The sequence below is a fragment of the Lepisosteus oculatus genome, unplaced genomic scaffold (genome assembly GCF_040954835.1).
Source record: "Lepisosteus oculatus isolate fLepOcu1 unplaced genomic scaffold, fLepOcu1.hap2 HAP2_SCAFFOLD_67, whole genome shotgun sequence".
In the NCBI taxonomy this organism is placed as follows: domain Eukaryota; kingdom Metazoa; phylum Chordata; class Actinopteri; order Semionotiformes; family Lepisosteidae; genus Lepisosteus; species Lepisosteus oculatus.
In genome coordinates, this window is record NW_027168224.1 from 606501 (window position 1) to 612500 (window position 6000).

Here is a 6000-nt window from a genome sequence, read left to right on the forward strand (position 1 = left end):
ATTCGCCCATGCAGGGGAAGCCAGTTACACCAAAGCAAACGCAGGAAAGTGCAATTCAAGCAGAGACCAGGAGGGACTTGTTTACACCGAGAGTGGTCGGAGAATGGAACAATGCGTCCAGCCCTGTTGCTGGAGCCGATTCTTGGTTCTCACTAAGAAGCCCCCACTGGATGCTAATCTTTCTGTTGTTCTTGCAGGTCCTGCGCTGCTTTTGAGCCGACAGAGCTCGTCCTGATCTGTCGGCACAGCCCAATTGCAAATGATCGGCTCCGCATACAGAAGGAACATGCGTTTGGTACAAGAGTGCATGAAGGCACCGGAAATACATTGGGAACAAATGACTGGTGGTTCAAGACCTCTGTGAACTGCAGGAGCGTGCAAGAAGGGGCTGTTTTCACCTGGTCTCGAACCTGGGACCTTTCACATGTTAGGCAAACGTGATAACCACTACACTACGGAAACCTGTAGGGTTTGTTGCTGGTGTATCGCTTGCGTTTCGGGCTGAGAAAGGGACGTGTCATTTTAGGCAGGGGGCGCTGGAGAGAGGAACAAAGGGAGCGATGAAACAAAATGCCGAAACCCGGGATCGAGCCAGGGACCTTTAGAACATACTCTCACGAATCGTTAGAATATGTGCGTTTGATCATCAATTGCATAACAACCACATTCGTTCGACTTGAGCCCTCAAGCTCATAGTTTTCAAATCTTGAAAGCTGTCATTGAGCACATCATAGTCTGCAGTACGCCCCGTAACTTGCGTACTTCAACAGAAAGAAGAGCAGACAGCTCCATAAATATGCGAGGCGCAGAGAGTGCAAGGCGAGCCGCACACGTTTCGGTGGCTGAGAGAGGGCAGTTTTTGCTTCTGCATTTCCCAAGTAAGGACGCATGACAACAAGCGATCGCGGTGCTCATTTACGACATAGTGGTGATGAGTTTTCAGTACGTGTTCTTTTGAACGAGCAATGAGGTTGCTGCCTTGGACAGCTGACTGCACGCTCTCATTGTGCCACGTGATGAGTATTCACCAGGCTCGTTCAGTCATTAGTCACATTCCATCGTTTGCCATAAGCAGATGCTGCAAGGTGATGTGGATATCAGTTCCCAGTCTTGTGGACGAGGACAAAAAGAGCACACAAGGGCTCAGCCGGGAGTTGAACGCGGGACCTCCCACACCCTAAGCAAGAATCATACCCCTAAACCAATGAGCCACGGCAGCACTTTCTATTTTATTCTGTCAGCGAGCTTGAGGACGGGGGAGAGGCGTCATTCGCTTGTCCAGTCAGACCTTCATCAATAAGTCAAGAAAGCCGCAATTACACGACTGCCTTGCAGACGAAGGGCAGTGAACTGCACCCGGTAAGAGGGGAACAAGCGGCACTAGGCGACACCGAGGCATGAGCTCCAGCGAGGGGGGTTAGCTTGCATGGTACAGCGCTCGCTTTGCATGCGTGAGGTAGCGGGATCATTTCCCACGTCCTCCAGGTGTGTGCTTAGAGCTTGATGTGCCGAAAGGTGTTCTTTAGCCTGTGGTCACACCTTGCATGGAGAGCGTCATGCAGCTGTCAATCATTTCGCAGCCACGCCCCCTCTTCATCTTCTCTCTGCCTTAAGCGTCTCCGCCACTCTCTCTTGACATTTCATGTCAGCATGTCAGAAGTCCGAGTGACGTTTTTAATGGCTGAGTGAGGGCACGATGCTGAAGCAGAGAGGTCACTTCAGCCAGAGAGACTTGTGCTAGGTGAGATCTGAAAAACGGACTCGCAACAGAAACAGACCAAAAAAGTATCGGTGAGATCAAAAGGCAAATGCAACATCCAGCAGAGGGCGTCTAAAGATTAGGGAACGGGCGACTGAAATCCATATGAGGCAAACTTTCCGGCTGTGCACCGCAGCTGGCCTCGTTGGCGTAGTTGGTAGCGTGTCAGTCTCATCATCTGAAGGTCCTGAGTTTGATCTTCACACGGGGCAGGGCTGCTTCCTCTCTTGCTCTTTTCAAACACTTGCGGCAACTGTTCCCTCATAACCACGTCTGGAATGCGTGACCTTTACACGGGGGAGAAGCAACGCCGCATCCCTTTTCTAAAGAACATTCACATTCAGAAATAAGTCAAGAAATTTGACATTACTTTTGCTGTCAGCCTGCCTATGTTGCCAAAGAAAGATTCACTCGGCGTCAACATGACAGAACAGCGATCACTTGAAAACACTGTTCCACACTCCGTAAGCAAGAACTTCAGTGTTTGCAGTCACCCGATATGCCGATAGTCAAAGGAGCACAAAACACGAAGCGTCAAAAGACAAGATGAGTTGATGGAAAGAGCGTTGAATTGATGAGCACAAAAGTTCAGCTCATACAATAGGCAACGAAGGTCCCGGCGTCATCATTGCACTTGAAAGGACTGCCTTGCAGACTAAGGGCAGTGGGAGGTTGCTGTTTTGAGATGGAGGCATTGGGATGGTGGGCCGAGATCTATTCTTCTTAAGGAATTCTTCATCGTGAAAGATCGGTCCACAGGTCATCCAAAGAACTTACAAATTTTTGGGACTCTTCCGGAAGGGAGTGAAGTGCTCAAACACATGACATGCCCCCTTGATCTCACATGCACAATTCTGCTGCAACATGCACAGCTACCGTCCACACCAGGCAGTGGGGCTTCAGCAGAATTTGCTACGCCACCTGCAATTACATATCCAGCTGCACACATATACATGGCCCCTCTGTCCTTTTCAGGATCTCAAAAAAAAGCATAGCGTGGTTTTCCTGCAACCTGATTGACCGCATCTCCCTCAGAATGTGCCCCGTTGCATTCATTGCTGAAGCAGGACGGAGGCTAACGGGCATGCCAGAACAGTTAGGCTCAGCGAAAATAGGCTCTCCAAAATATTGTGGTTGTAGTGGAAGAAATATGGTTTAAATTGTACCTTGGTATTTCAAACTCTCTCTAGAATGTTATCCATTTCTATTTTATTTTGACAGGAACTGGCTAATGACACTAGATGAAAAGAGAAGAAAGAAAACACAACGTTTCGGCCGTGGAGCCTTCTTCAGGTGTGAGGGCTCCACGGCTGAAATGTTGTGTTTTCTTTCTTCTCTTTTAAGCATGGAATAGACCTATTACTTGTTCCTTTGCAGCCTACGCATGCTGACACAGCTCCCCACCTGAACTGCTAATGATGCCTGGTAGTTTGTGGTACTTGGGTATTGTCTTATGTTTGCTCAAACTGCATATGTGTGATTGCATATTTTTGGGTATTTTCATATGTCAATATTTAATTCACTGACATTCCTGTATGCTTGGAAGAAAGGTAGATTGGATTTGGCACAGGATGCCTGCCCATATTTGTTGATCATTGTTGGGCTGGAAAAACAATGATAAAAAGTGTATGAAAAAGCTCTCTCCAATATTTCCCTTCTCTTCGCCATGGTTACACTGCCCATTCTTTCCATCTTTTGTCCTTCTACAAAGATTCCAGGGCTCTTTTTCCACCATAATATCAGAATTTTTTTTTTCTCTTTTAAAGGCTGTAGGTGGGGTGTGATGGACTGTACCACTATCATAGAATATTTTTTCAGGACACATCGCAGTTCCATAGTAGAATTTATCAATAGTAGAATTCCATAGGACATTATTTACCAACATATTACCCAGTGTGAGACTCTGCCAGTAAACCTCAGAGCATTGAGTTCTCCACTGATAAAGATGGCTGTCTGAAGTCATGAAATCCACTGCTGGGATGCCTGAGAGACAGTAATTGAATCTTGGCTGGAATTAGGCTTTCTATTAGTGTTGATCTTTGGGAATTATGTGGTAAAAAGGGAAAACTCCTTTACTTTAGTCACTTTGAATGTTCAAATGTACAGAACCTGCAAAACTAAGCAATGAAAAAAATCCATCACCACTCTCATGATAGCATAACTCATAGTCTCTGCTGTTATGTAACTGTTAGGAATCCCTGGTGGGAAGATACACGGATCATGTGCAGACGCAGGCACGGGTGATAGATGAGGCAGGCGAACAAACCAAAACGAGAGGCAAGGTCGTAGTCAAAAGGCGAAAGGCAAGTCGTAATCCAGGAAGTTCTCCGGTAGCAGACAGTCCGAGGCGAGAGGCGAGGTGCAAAGTCGAAAAGGCAGAAGGGGAATCCAAAATCCAGAATAAACGAGGTACGGGGAAAAACGCCAGGTAGAGCTCTCAAGGAGTAGACTCAATACCGAGCAGTGGGAAGCAGGTGAAGATGGTTTAAATAGCAGTGCGCACCGCACAGTGAGTGTGCGGAGGTGGTTTAACTCGTGCGGCGGCGTTTGTTAATAATCACCCGCTGCTGGGGCTGATTAGCTTGCTTACGCTTTGGTCTTGACTGCCTGGTGGTCGTGACAGTAACAATACACACTTTCAATTTTCTTATCGCCTGTCTCCAGAGAGAATGTTGTTAGTGCTGATGACCTTGAATTAGACCTTGTTGACTCTGTAAAACAATCTTCCTCTGCTTAGATTTTCACTCAGATTGATTTTGTTCTCAGATTATTCCTGGCAGGACTGAGTTTCTTGGAAATGAAAAGTGAAAGAAAAAGTACAGAAGATCAGCCCTTGAATATACAACATTGTGCAGTGAGATTTTTAAATGTATTAGCTGCTATCCTGTGCTAGAGCCTGTCATGGTAAGCAGTGGATGACAGGATCTAGCACAGATACTAATGAAACACTGTTAATGAAAGATAAAACACTTGAGTCTTATTTTAGTTTTCCATTTCCCTTTCATTTGTGATGTACTGTACAACAGGCCACAGAACATGCACAAAAACAGATATGCACACATTCACACCAGGCAATGACAGTCTGCCCAGTCAGAATCTGAGCTGAGGTATCAGAATTCTGAATTCCCTGAATTCTGTCATGGATCATCCACAATAAGGGCAATGTTTGAACACGAGGATCCCCAGGAGAGAGCCTAGTAACATAAATCTTGGAGCAAAAGCAGATGATTATCTTCATAGTTTGTGTGGTTGAGCCAAAGTTGAGCATGAGGATATGTGAGTCACCATTCTTAGAAATGGATCCAACTTCAGACAGGCGTCAAAAGTAAGAGTATACAGTGCTGGGGCAATGACACTTCAATGATCAGAAGGATAACAAGAGTTTTAATGCATTGAAATTGATTTTCTGGTGATGCACACTGTCATGGAACTATTAATTTTTTAAGGATCACTTACTGACGTCAGACAGCTGCCAATTCTCCAGACTGGAAGGATGAACAGTTTATCCCCCTAGGTACCATATTTCCATATTTCGAAGCATTGGAATAATACATGTCATACAGCAACATAAAAACAGGAAGACAAGTATCACAGCCCCTATAATCGGTGTTAGTAACTTAAAAGAAAAACATTCCCCCTGGCCCAAACAGTGATTCTAACCAGGAGAGAAAAGCCGGTGTATCTTTTATGCCTCTCTCTTTATTCACCTTGTCTTTTAGTTCTTTCAAATGCTGAATAGCGAGCGTAAGATTTCCGTAATCATAGTCATTAGCTGGAATATATGTACAACAGGAGTCTCCTACTAAAGCATAGACTCCTCCAGATGCTGCATTTTGAAGGTCCAGCACGAACCTGTTCTGAAGTACCATTAATCTAACTCCCCTTAATTCTTGTTTGATAGCGTCTAAGCCTTCTAACGTGATATTAATAAAAGAGTACATTTCATAAAAAGTCGCATGGGTGAGGCTGTAGAATGAGGCATTAAAGCACATATATAACAAGATGCATTAAATTTCTTTAACTTTACAGTATGATTTATAAATTTATACCACAAATTACTCATATCCCCCTCATTATCAGTTTCATTCAGCCAGTTTGTATACAAAGAGGCTTCGTGTTTAGATTCTTCCTCTTTTGGGGTGGTGACAGGCTTCTACATAAAAAGGAAAAAGGCTGTGCACATCAGTCCCAAGCAGGTTATCCCCATCTGTCCTTGTGGAGACATCACTCCTGCGCTTTGC